Below are 13755 nucleotides of genomic sequence, written 5' to 3'. Positions count from 1 at the left end.
TACACACTCCCATAGTCAGACATTGGTACCTAGTTCATCTAACCTAATGTCTCTGGGCTGAAGGTCTATTATTCTTAAACTGTGACCTCTGGTTCTAGACTCCCTAAACATCATCAAACATTTTTCCTCCATCTAGCCTGTCCAATCTCTTAAGAATCTTATATGTTTCTATAAGATACCCTCTCATCCTAAATTCCAGTGAATTTAAGCCCAGTCGACCTGTTCTTTCATCAGATGTCCGTCCCGCCATCTTGGGAATTAACCTGGTGAACCTACGCTGCACTCCCTCAATTTAGCAATACTGCTAAACGAAGGAGCGTTTCGAAGGTGGGAGGAGATGAGGAGGTGGAAAAGGGAAATACTTAGGGTGCAGATTCCTCTCTCGGGCGGCACGGTGGCACAGCGGGTGGAGCTGCTGCCTTACAGCAGCAGAGGCCTGGGTTCGACCCTGACTCTGGGGGCTGTCCGTGTGGAGTTTGCATGTTCTCCCTGTGACCGCATGGCTTTCCTCCGGGTTCATCCCACATTCCAACAACGAGCAGGTTTGTAGGTTAATTGGCTTCTGTAAATTCCCCAAATGTGTAGATAATGTGAAAGTGGGATGACATCGAACGATCGGTGGTCTCCATGGTATCGATGGGCCGAAGGGCCTGTTTCCAGGCTGTGTCTCTAGACCTAAGGCCCCATCCTCACCCCCCGCTTCCAACCAGAGATGACTCCCCTGGTCACCCTCATGCTCCTAGTAATCTCATGGAACATCATTGGCTTCTAACTAATTTTTCCTTCCAAGGAAATTTCATGCCTCCTTTTTTAACCTAAATACTCTTCTCTAGCCTCTCCTTCCTCAAGCTGCTCACTGGACCGCTGTTGCCCATGACTTTGGAGATACAGTGCAGAAACAGGCTCTTCGGCCCACCGAGTCCGTGACGACCAGCATCCCCGTACACCAGCACTATCCAACACACACTAGGGACAATTTACAATTTTACCAAAGCCAATTAACCTACAAACCTGTATGTCTGTCGTGTGGGAAACCTATTGCATCTGGAGTTCCCAATGTGGGCTCCTGTGCATCGGCGAGACCAAGCGTAGACTCGGTGACCATCTACATAAGTTCTAGGAGCAGAATTAGGCCATTCGGTCCATCAAGTCTCCGCCATTCCATCAAGTCTGATCTATGTTTTTTGCTGAAGCGGCACGGTGGCGCAGCGGTAGAGTTGCTGCCTCACAGCGCCAGAGATCCGGGTTCGATCCTGACCACGGGTGCTCTCTGTACGGAGTTTGTACGTTCTCCCCGTGACCTGTGTGGGTTTTCTCCGGTTGCTCCAGTTTCCTCCCACACTCCAAAGACGTACAGGTTGTAAGTTAATTGGCTTCAGTAAAAATGTAAATTGTCCCTAATATGTGTGCAGGATAGTGTTAGTGCGCTGGGACCGCTTGTCCGCGTGGACTCGGTGGGCCGAAGGGCCTGTTTCGGTGCTGTATCTCTAAACTGAACTAAACTAAACGTACGCTTGGTCTGCCAAGGCCTACTGGATCTCTGGTTACTAATTGATTTAACTCCCCTCCCCATTCCCACACTGACCTTTCTGCCCTGGGCCTCCCCCATTGCCACAGTGAGAGCACAAGCAAACTGGAGGAAGAACACCTCATATTCCACTTGGGTAACTTACAAAAGTAATGGTACGAACAATGACTTGTCCAACTTTAGGTAACTCTATGAATCCTCCCCCACCTCCACCACTTTCTTCCCACCTTCCCCCTCTCCTGTGCCTCACAGACTCCCACCAATCTCCCTGTGTCTCTCTCCCACTCTCCACTGCACAGAAAGCTACTAGGACTTTGAAAATGGACCCAAAACCTGGCGAACTCTGGTGTATGGTCTCAGTGGACTATTTCTGTACACTTTGTACTTAAATATAGTAATACTTTGCTGGGCTGTATGCAAAATTAGAATCTCACTGCACCTCATGTATGCAAAAATCTAATTTCACTGCAACACGTGAAAATACCACTGAAGTAGGGTAAACATTATTATCAGCGTTAAAGGCTGGAGTGCAGGTTTTAGACTTTAGACTTGAAAGTTTTTGAGCTGACACTGTTCACCGTAGAGTGGACCAAGAATACGACTTAGCCTCCAGCATTGACGCGGAATGATGCACCAAAGTTGTTGCATTTTATTACTGCTTTATTTATTATTTTAATGCTTTAGCTCTGATATTACAGCATGTTGTACAATATTGATCAGAAATGGTGGCGCAGCGGTAGAGTTACTGACTTACAGTGCCAGAGACGCGGGTTCGATCCTGATCACTGGTGCTGTCTGGAAGGAGTTATGCCCCTGTCCCACTTAGGAAACCTGAACGGAAACCTCTGGAGACTTTGCGCCCCACCTAATGTTTCCGTGCGGTTCCCGCAGGTTGCTGGTGGTTGCCGGAGGTTGCAGGTAGTGGGAGCATATCGGGAGACTGACAAAAACCTTCGGGAACCGCACGGAAACCTTGGGTGGGGTGCAAAGTCTCCAGAGGTTTCCGTTCAGGTTTCCTAAGTGGGACAGGCGCATTAGTACGTTCTCCCCGCGACAGCGTGGGTTTTCTCCGGGTGCACTGGTCTCTTCCCACACTCTAAAGACTTACAGGTTTGTAGGTTAATTTGCTTAGTATAAATGTAAATAGTCCCCAGATTGTGTAAATACCGTTAGTGTGCGGGGATTGCTGGTCGGCTCGGACTCGGTCGGCCGAAGGACCTGTTTCTGCTCTGTATCCCTAAACTAAACTAAAAATATTGACCAGAAAAAGGTGCCCAAATGGTCATAAAGCATTAAACGAAAATTAAAATAACATATTGCATATGTTGGAACTCTTAAATGCAGGAGTGTATCCTGCAAACTAAATCAAATGGCACCTCATCTATGGTGCTTCTTACACAACAATTAGTTCTCACCCCATCTTTTATAGTTTTGCACTCTGTATTTTACACTTTGTGTAGAAAGATGTTGTCGAACCCAGGCGATTATTTGCGTGCTAACCACAGAAGCAGATCTACAATCACATATTACAATCTCTAGTCCTGCAGCAACATTTCTTACACTGTGGACGCCTCGATTGTAATCATGTATTGTCTTTCCGCTGACTGGTTACCACGCAACAAAAGCTTTTCAATGCACCTCGGTACACGTGACAATAAACTAAACTGAATTAATCTCCCCTTTGCTCTATCTATTGTACTGAGTTTAACGTCTGTACTTATGTACAGTATTCTCTGGTCTGTTTGGATAGGAAGCAAAACAAAGCTTTTCAGTGTATCTTAGTACACGTGACAACAATAAACTTAATCCTTATCCTTTTACCCCAGAATTTAGTGGACAAACAATTAACGTCCAGGTGAATTTGTGACCATTGGGTAACGGGCTGGGAAATCACTGCTGGTGCCTCTATTCTGACCATCGCATCGGACGCACGTGAAATGGCGTCACGTCCTCCACAACGCAGCTCTGATCCACCTCTGGTTGAATGTGAAGGTTTGTTGAGAGATGGGATCACTGTAGATCAGTTAGAGAAACGGGCACCAAACCTGCAGAAGATCATCAACAAAATGTCAATTCAAGTATCTCCATTAAGGCACCGCACACAAGCTTGGTCAGACTCTGTAATAATCATGGCATCCAACTCCACAACGCCCTGAAAGTGGCCGCACAAGTAGATCGAGTGGTGAAGAAGGTGTACGGTAAGATGAGGAAGGAAAGTGCAGATGCTGGTTTACACTGAGGATAGACACAAAAGTCTGGGGTGACTCAGCGGGTCAGGCAGCATCTCTGGAGAAAAGGAATAGGTGACGTTTGGGGTCTGAAGAAGGGTCTTGGGCCTGAAATGTCACCTATTCCTTTTCTCTAGAGATGCTGCCTGACCCACTGAATTACTCCAGTTTTTTGTGTCCGTCACCGTATACTATGCTTGCCTTTATAGGTCCATGTATTGAGTATGTCATAGAGTCACGATGCAGCTTTATTGGACTTTGGTAATTTGGAGATCATTTGGAGTATCACATGTAGTTCAGGGCGCCCCATTGCTGTAAGGATGTGGAGGCTTTGGAAAGGGTGCAGAGGAGGTTCCTGGACTAGAGGGTATTGGCTACAGGAATGTGCGGGGCATGTTTTTTTTACACAGAGGGCTGTGTGCGTCCGGAACTTGCTGCCGTGAGTGGTGGTTGAGGCACGATTGTGGCATTTGACAGACTTTTGAATTGGCCGATGGATATGCAGGGAATGGAGACAGATAGGATTTGGTCTTGGCATCGTGTTCTGCACAGACACCGTGGGCCGAAGGGCCTGTTCCTGCGCTGTACTGTGTTACGTTCTATGTTCTAGTGAGGAATGGTTGAGGAAGGACCTTTCTCGCCCTTACCTCCTGGTCCTGGTATCTCCAGCCTAAGTAGAAGGGCGCAATTCACGAAGAGCGCTGAGATATTCTTCGTTGCCACGATCCCACCGCAAGGCCTTTTCATAGCATTCAACAGCTTCAGAATTCTCCCCGGCTTCTCGGTGAAGAAACCCCAGGATATCCCAGGCTCTGCTGTTGTACGGGTTCCTGTTAATTTGCCTTCTTGCAATCTTCTCCAACTTAATGCAACAAGTTTTACAATATTTCGTTCCGCGCTGGATTTTAAGGCCTTCCATAAAATGGTGGATGGCGTTTGATTCAGATTTGGTGTGATACAGTTCATATAATCCAAGCTGTAACTCTATTGCCTGCTTATTATCTGGAGTGACATCCTCTAAACTCCGGAGGTCGTTGTATATCTTTACTGCCCTGTCTGATTCACCATTCATTAAGCAGATCCCGCCAAAATCCAGCTGTGCAAAAATAAACGATGGCTTCAGTTGAAATGCCGTTCCAAAATGGTGCTTGCAATGGCCGATCAACTCAGCCTCCATGCCTGGGTCTCGACTGCCTTGATTTTTACGCAGAGCCATTAGTTTTTCCCTGTAACACATACCCATTTGATGGTGCAAGAAGGAAGAGTGCGGAGTGAATTCTAAGGCTTTCTTCAACAGCCCTATCGCTTTATCAACATCAAGCTGTATCCTGTAAAACATTGCTGCATAGCAGAGCACAAATGGAGAATCTGGGCTTGTCCGCAACGCTTCTTCAACCAATTCATTCGCTTCTGCCTTTTGCTGGAACTCTTGGAGCCTGAGGGCCAGCATCACCCTGGCCACAGATTCACCCGGATCGAGCTCCAGCACCCGTCTCAGCTGTCTCACCGACTGACTCACTTCAGGGTTTTCCGGGATCGCGGAAATCGATTCCAGACGGTACAGAGCGGTGGCGTAGCCCATGTTCCACTCCGTGTTGTCGGGATCTTCCTCCAGAGTCTTGGCGAAACATTCCTTCGCCTCCTCGTAGCACTGAGAGCGGGAGCTCAGCAAAGTCCACCCCTTCTCCCCCAACACCTCGGGCACCATTGCCTTGACGTGCGGGCCCTGTGTGAGGGGGCCACACATCACCTCCAGCTTGTCGAGGTAAGACTGGGCCTCGCTGAGTTGTCCCATGTGGTAATGCAACCAGGCCCGGTTGCCATGGGTGACGATGCTCCTCCTCTCAAATCCATCCCCGTGGATCTTCCTCAGACGTCTCACCGCGTCCTCTTAGTTACGGAGAGCTTCTTCGCAGTTGCCCTGCAGGTAGTTGATGTAAGCCAGCTGGTTGTGCGGCACGCCTTGGTGATTCCCGCCGATGATAATCGAATCCTGCAACCTCTGCTTCACGTCGTCCAGGTCACTATCGTACATCTTTGGGCCCCACGTGAAGTGGCACTGAAGCTGGCCGAGCTTCACCAACAAGGACTCCCTCAGTGTGTCGCTGCAAGAGAGCACAAGGTGATCAATGGGACAACACACAAAAAACTGGAGTAGCTTTGTGGGTCAGGCATAATCAAGGACGTGTCACACCGTGGTCACTCCCTCTCCTACCTTCACCCAACGGGCAAGAGGCACAGAAGTGTGAAAACGCACACCTCCAGATTCAGGGACAGTTCCTTCCAAGCTGTTATCAGGCAATTTGTGAATACTGTAGCGAGTGTTTTAACTTACATTTGAATGCAACATTTACGCTTTAAATTGGATTAGGTATGAATAAGGTTAAGCTAAATTACTTTCCTAATTACATTCCACAGTCGAACCAGGCTCTGATCAACAGGTGCAGCACATGAATGACCTTAGTATATTCATGTATGGAAATCAGATTATAATTCATGCTGTTATGCAAAGATATAGAGAAAAAACCTATAGAAACAAGGCAAGAATTGTCTGACTTCCATCACTGTTCTGCACAAATAAATTAATCAACTTTACTCTTTGACTATAGAAACAAAACAAAATCAATGAAATTAAGTTCTGTATGTAAAACATATATATGGAAACAGGCCCTTCGGCCCAGCATGTCCACACTGAACAGCAATCTACCATACACCAGTTCTATCCTGCACTCCAGTGACCAATGATGGAAATGGGGGGGTACGCAGGGGTACGGCGTTCCCCTAGTTTTCAACTTCCTACTCAGGTTTACTGAGCTCTGCAGAAAGATTCGAGCCATTTCTCACTTCATTCAACTAAGACGAAAACGATTTGTTAACTGCCACTGTTAGCACTTGTTAACAGCCAGCAGTTAACAGTGGTTATACAAGATTTCATTCATTGATACATTGATCCACATTCCTCAGTAAATGTAATTGTGTTTAAACACCGTGTTCCTTTGAATAAAATTCAAGGGAGAATTTCTTAAACTCACTGTCAGGGCTACCGGACCGCGAGCACGGGCTCAGGTAAAGTCATGTTATTTTATTTTTCCATGTTATATTATTTGCCTCTCTGCCTCTGTGCCTCTCTGCTGTTCTCCCCTCCCCCCGCTCTCCCCTCTCCGCCCACTCTCCCCGCTCTCGAAAACTCGATTCTGTATTTTTGGAGGTATTTTGGAGAAACGAGATGCATAAAATGTCAGGGTTCAGGTATACAAACCTTCAAAAGCAAATGATATGCTACATTTTCAAATGGGAAATAATGCTTAAGAAGACAATAGAAAATTTGTATAAATCATTGGTTGTGCATTGAATAATGTGTTCAATTTTTCTGGAACGATATGTCCTTCAGCTAACAAAAATAATGAATAATTAGTCTGAGTTTGTCAATTAGTTAATGGTGCAGTAACGCTTGGCTAGCAGTCACCGTTGAATGGTATTTGATAAACTAGTTAAGAGGGAGAAGGATGAGTCAGAAAACAAGGCTCTAAATTTAAGTAAACTTTGGGAAAGTGAGGCAGAAGAATAGACTATGCAGAGCATTGACAAACAATGTGAAATGTTCCAAGATCTTCTTGGTAATAGACCTGTACATTTTGAATTGAATTGAAATTATTTGTCATTCAAAAATGAAAGCAAAGAAATGAATGTTATCCCTCACAACTAAGTTCAGGTAGACATTAACATGGATAAGGGAGAGCCAATGGATGTAGTGTACCTGGACTTTCAGAAAGCCTTTGGTAAGGTCCCACACAGTGGGCAAAATCAGAGCACATGGTGTTGGGGATAAGGTATTGACATGGATAGAAATTGGTTGCAGGCAGGAAACAAAGAGTAGGAATTAACAGTTCCCTTTCAGAATGGCAGATAATGACTAGTGCGGTGCCTCAAGGTGCTGGGACCGCAGCTATTCACAATATATATTAATGATTTAGATGAAGGAATTAAAAGTAACATTAGCAAATTTGCAGATGACACAAAGCTGGACGGCAGCGTGAACTGTGAAGAGGATGTTATGAGGATGCAGGGTGACGTGGATAGGTTGGGTGAGTAGGAAGATGCTTGGTAGATGCAGTATAATGTGGATAAATGTGAGGTTATCCACTTTAGTGGCAAGAACAAGAGGCAGATTATCATCTGAATGGCAGGTACACAAAATGCTGGAGTAACTCAGCGGGTCAGGCAGCATCTCTGGAGCAAAGGAATTCCCCTCCCCCCCCGTCTCTTCCCCCCACCCCCTGGGAATGTGGGCCGGCCCAGGTGCTCTGTGTCCAGCTGGGGTCCGGGGGAGGTGAGGGTCAGTGACACGGGGGTCGGGCACCGCAGCGGTGCCTTAGCCCGAGATTCATCTCCGGAGGTGGCACCGACACCCCAACAAACCCGGTCCGCTCCTGGCTCCGGGCAGGGGTTAAAACTCCATGGGGTGTGGACAGAGCGGCCGACGGACACAGAGCCGCCGGAGGTGAGGGTGTGAGCGGTGCCTCAGGGGTCGGTGCTGGGACCACCGCCGTGTCTCACTTATCACACCACCTGCACGGGAATGTGTAGTTTAGTTTAGTGTCTAAACCCCTTCACGGGCCGGTAGTTTGACACCCCTGCTTTAAACTGATGCCCTCTAGTTCTTGAATCACATTTCCCACCTTATATTTTCCCCTCGTGGTTTTTACTCACCTCTAAAACAATTTCTGCTTTATTTTGAATTTCCAGCGCCTGCAGATTTTGGTTCCATGAATGTTAAATGGAATAATTAGACTGCAGTTACATTGCCATTTAAATAGCGTGCGATGGGCTTAAGACAATCAAATTGCTCGTTCTTTACGGGAAACCCGCCGACAGAAAACTATTCTCATTGGTGAGTGTGGAGGAGATCTGGAAACCTTGGGCGAATTGAAATGATCGTGACTTTCTTTATTGAATCTTTTTTTTATAATATATATTTTTGAGCGTGAGAAGTTCTGTGATCGGCGTGAGAGCGTGAGAATTTAGTGATATGCGTGAGTCTCACGCTCAATGCCTAACGGGCGGCGGGGTGGTGCGGCGGTAGAGCTATTGCCTTGAAGCATCAGAGACCCTGGTTCGATCCTGAGTACGGGTGCTTGTCTATAGGTTCTCCCCGTGACCTGCGTGAGTTTCCTCCAAGATCTTCGGTTTCCTCCCACACCCCAAAGACGTACAGGTTTGTAGGTTAATTGGCTTGGTATCAATGTAAATTGTCCCCAATGTGTGCAGGATAGTGTTAATGTGCGGGGATCGCTGGTCGGGGCGGACTCGGTGAGCCGCAGTTGCTGTTTCCGCGCTGTATCTCTAAAGACGGAAAACTTTTATAGGCCATTCTCACGGGGCGACTTGATGCAAGAGTTAACCAGAGTTGAACATCATGGGAACCTCGTGCGATAACCGTACGGCATTCGTGGACCACCGTGGACCACCGTGGCGCTAACGGCAGGTACTCATGTAACTTGGTGACTCGGGAGAAAATTCAAGCTTGAATTTCTCCAAGAGTGACTTGTACACTTGTGGTTGAACATTGCAACATTATATGCACGTAGTGGCCAGTGCGATATCCGTAATAACTCTTGTGTTTACCGTGGGAATTCCTGCGAACGGTGAACCCGGAAGCTGGACAGAGGGGACAGAAGGTGAGTAAAAATTGTCTTCTGTGGCATTGAATTTAAAAAATAAAGATTTGCATCCGCATATGGACATCAACTTATTCATGAGTTATGTTAAGAAAATAACTATAATCTTTAAAAGGGACTTTACTGAAAGGTCCCGCATTTTTATGGTCCTTGAGAAATTTTTCACATGTACTTCTTTGAGAGATACAGCTCGGAGTCCTCGCCGACTAGCGATCGATGCCTTTCCGAAGCAGTGTCCGGAACGCGACCAATCAATGTTCTCCAGAGACCCGTGTAAAGGAGTGAACTGCACATGCTGGTTTAAACCGAAGACAGACACAAAAAGCTGGAGTAACTCAGCGAGTCAAGCAGCATCTCTGGAGAAAAATAGGTGATGTTTCGGGACGAGACATCTTCAGACTCAATTCCGATTAGGATGTCTGAAGAAGGGTTCCGATTCGAATCGCCACCTATTCTTTTTCTCCAGAGATGCTGCCTGACCTGCTGACTTACTCCAGCTTTTTATGTTTTTCTTCCCAGATCTGACTTACCTGCTGAGTTACACCAACATTTTGTGTCCTTTTGTGCATATTAACCAGCATCTGCAGGTCATTTAGACATTACCTAACTTCAGATTTTAGAGATATAGCGCGGAAACAGGCCCTTCGGCCCACCGAGTCCGCGCCGACCACCTATTCTTATACACTCCAGGGACAATTTTACAATGTTACCGAAGCCGATTAATTTACAAACCTGTTAGCTCTGGAGTGTGAGAGGAAACCGGTGCACCCATGGTCAGGATCGAACCCCGGTATCTGGGGCTGTGAGGCAGCAACTCTACCACTGTGCCGCATGTAGTCAGATTTAATAAATTGCTGGTGTTGCTTCCAAAGACAGAGGCACTGATAATATTAGATCAGAATTGCATCTTTCCGCTAATAGAGTCAATTATTAGTCAATTAATAATAGAATCAATTATTGTTGGTGACATTTCACCTACGAATATCAGACTATTTTCGCAGAGGTAAGGGCCAATTAGGCATAGCAAAAGGTATGAACACTTTTAAACGTTTTTTCCCGACTATTTTGTCAAATGCAAATACAGGGAGAATGATCAAAGTGCTCACATGGCTCACTCTGTTAGAAGCGATCTGAGTTTAAATGTTCCGTGTATTCCTTCTTAAAGTATACATTTTTGTGTGGCCAGGGGTGCGATTGAGAACAGCTGGGAAAGGGCGGAGGGGGCGTCACGAATAACAGCGATTCCCTGGCCATATTATGGCCCATTCCCCAACCGTAACATTAATCAAGCTCTGTCTAACTCCGCCTTCACACCATCCCCCTGTGACATGGGTTAGTCATCGCTGGGCGGGCTGTGGGCCGAATGGCCTGCCAGAGACTTGACACTGAGATCCATTGTGCAGGAAGGAACTGCGGATGCTGGTTTTTACCGAAGATAGACACAAACGCCACCTGTTCATTTTCTCCAGATATGTTGCCTGACCCATTGAGTTACTCCAACATTTTGTGTCTGTGTTCACTATGGTTCCTTCTTGGGATCACACTATCCCTAGCCAACAATTGGCCTATCAGGGAACCAAATATAGACATAAAGTGCTGGAGTGACTCAGTGGGTCAGGCAGCATTTCTGGAGGAAAGGGTTAGGCGACATTTCGGGTCGGGACCCCTCTTCAAAATACCCTGCTGAGGTCATCTGTTGTTGGCCCTGATTTGTCCCGGTCTTTTCTTGCTTCCAGTTCCCCCCTACAATCATCCCGAAGAAGTGTCCCGACCAAAAATGGAATCTATTCCTTTTCTCCAGAGATGCTGCTTGGTCCGCTGAGTTACTCCAGCATTTTGTGTCTAACCGTCAGTCTACCGTGGGAACCCTTTAACTCAGCGGGCAGGCAGCAGTTGATTGTCACTCCCTTCAGTTTCCCAGGGGGTCGGGACGGGACTGGAGTTGGGAGGGAAAGGTGGGGGAGTCAAGGGAGAGGAGGGGGAGACAGATGGGGGTGTCTTCATTTACTGGCGGCGGGTGTCTGTCACTGAAACAGGCAGGTGAGATTTCACATCCACCTTGTGTGTGCCTCTCTCTCTCTCCCTCCCTCCCTCTCACACAGGCTGAGAGACTCTGCCTCTGTGAGTGTACGTCTCTTTCTCCCCCTCTCCCACACACAGTAAGACCGAGGTACTGTGCTCAGTCCATCTGTGTCTCCCACATACACAGTAAAACTCTGCTTTGTGTGTGTATATACGTCTCCCCTCATTTCTCTCTCTCTCCCCCACCCCTCTCTTTCTCCCCCTCCCCCACCACTCTCTTTCTCCCCCTCACCACCCCTCTCTTTCTACCCCCACACACAATAAGACCGATGTATACTGCTTAGTCTCTCTTCGCTCCCACACACACAGATAGACCAAGGTCATGTGCGCCCTTTCTCTTCCGCCAGTCACCCCGAAGTACATCACACTGCCTCTGTGCCTCTCTCTCTGTCTCTCTCCCCCTCTCTCCTAAGTAATGTGGCATCTTCCTGCAGTAAAGTCACGGCATTAGTACAGGCATGTCTCCAAATGAGCCAATTCAACCTAGGGAGGATATTTATAGTGTGTGGAAAAAAAAGTGACATAATTTGTGCCACGTGATGTTTTTACAACACTTCACAATGTTCATTCAAGATTTAACGGGGAAGCTCGGGAGACGGACAAGACACTCGCACAAATAACAGAAATGCCGAGTACCGTGGGAACTCTTTATCTACCCCCCGTTATATCGTGTGATATCGTGCTAGACCACGACCACTTCACTCTGGTTACATCTTGCGTCAAGTCGCCCCGTGAGAAAGCGCTTTAAAGACTGAAAACTAAGCTTTTCTACTCATCCACCTAATGTCGGCGTCAGTGCCTGAGAAGGTCCTGATCTCCGATATCTCTGTGCAGAGTGAAGATGTCCCTTACCTCATGCTGCTGTTCAGGATTCCGTCTTCCTTCCAAGAACTGGCTGGACCAGAGACAGTGTGCGGTGTTTTAATAGTCCACTGGGTGGGCTGAGTCCACATAGTTCACTCCCTGAAAGTTTGTTAACTCGTGCAATCTCTCGTAGCATACATTACATGCATATGCTATACCATAACATTCCCCCTTTTTCCAAAAGAGAAAAATGTACAGATGTAGAATATGCTCGCTTTTTTTTTTCAAGTAAAAATTCCTTTCCATTTCATTATCTAACTTTCGTAAACTTGGCCAACACACATGTAACCGCTTTGCTTGTGTGGATGGTGCACAGCCGCGCCTCTCTTGCCGCACGGCTGTCTGATTCTGTGGACAGCAGCAGCAGTCGGTGAAAGCTTGCAGATGTGATTCGGCAGTCTCGGCACTCTTCCAGACTCTTGCAGATGTCGATACGTCCGCTGAGAGCGAGCTTGCAGCAAACGTTCCCCGTCTGCGACTCGCTTTTGCCAAGCACGGTCTTCTCACGGAGCAAGCTGTCCATCATACACTGGCAGGAATTACAGGACATCGCTGGTGTTCTCAGGCTAGCGAGGAACGATTCAAAGTTCTCACCTGCTTCTTGCTGTCTCTTGCTGAAGAGGTATCGCTCATAAGTCTCATTCTTCTCGCCAATGGCGTAGCTCTCGAACGCGTGAATGATCTCGGCCAGTTCATGGCTCTCCTGGTCGTTGGCGAACACGAAACTGTCGTAAATCTCCAGTCCTGACGGGCCAATTGTATGGAGCAACAATGCCTCCAAGGACCACTGTAAATTGGAGGAGCAGCACCTCATATTTCGCTTGGGCAGTTTGCACCCCAGCGGTATGAGCCAAAGCTCTTATAGCGGAGATCTTTGGTATGAGCATTGATTTCTCTAATTTCAGGTAGTCCTTACTTTCTCCTCCCCTTCTCAGCTCTCTCTCAGCCCACTGGCTCCACCTCTTCCTTTCTTCTTCCCGCCCCCTCACATCAGTCTGAAGAAGGGTTTCAACCCGAAACGTTGCCTATTTCCTTCGCTCCATAAATGCTGCCTCACCCGCTGAGTTTCTCCAGCATTTTTGTCAACCTATGTTAGATTTACAGACAAGTGAAGGCAAACATTCACTTCCATTTTAATCCTTACACGTGCAAATTATAACCACGTCTCAAGAGTTAAGATTAGGATTAATAATACCAATAATAATGACAATGATGTCAGGGACCAGAGGGCACAGACTCAGAATAAAACGACAGCCCTTTAGAAAGGAGATGAGGAGGAATTTCTTTAGCCAGAGGGTGGTGAATCTAAATTCATTGCCACAGGCGGCTGTGGAGGCCAAGTCAATAGATATTTTTAAGGCAGAGAGAGATAGAT

General features: G+C 47.1%; 1 pseudogene; it reads right to left on the bottom strand.

The window, feature by feature from the left end:
• LOC116981369 overlaps positions 1 to 12481 on the bottom strand; it is a 63122-nt pseudogene extending 50641 nt beyond the window's left edge.
• Positions 12482 to 13755: the final 1274 nt, after the last annotated feature.

Source organism: Amblyraja radiata, chromosome 15, assembly GCF_010909765.2.
Source record: "Amblyraja radiata isolate CabotCenter1 chromosome 15, sAmbRad1.1.pri, whole genome shotgun sequence".
Lineage (NCBI taxonomy): Eukaryota > Metazoa > Chordata > Chondrichthyes > Rajiformes > Rajidae > Amblyraja > Amblyraja radiata.
This window is presented reverse-complemented; position numbering and strand designations above follow the sequence as displayed.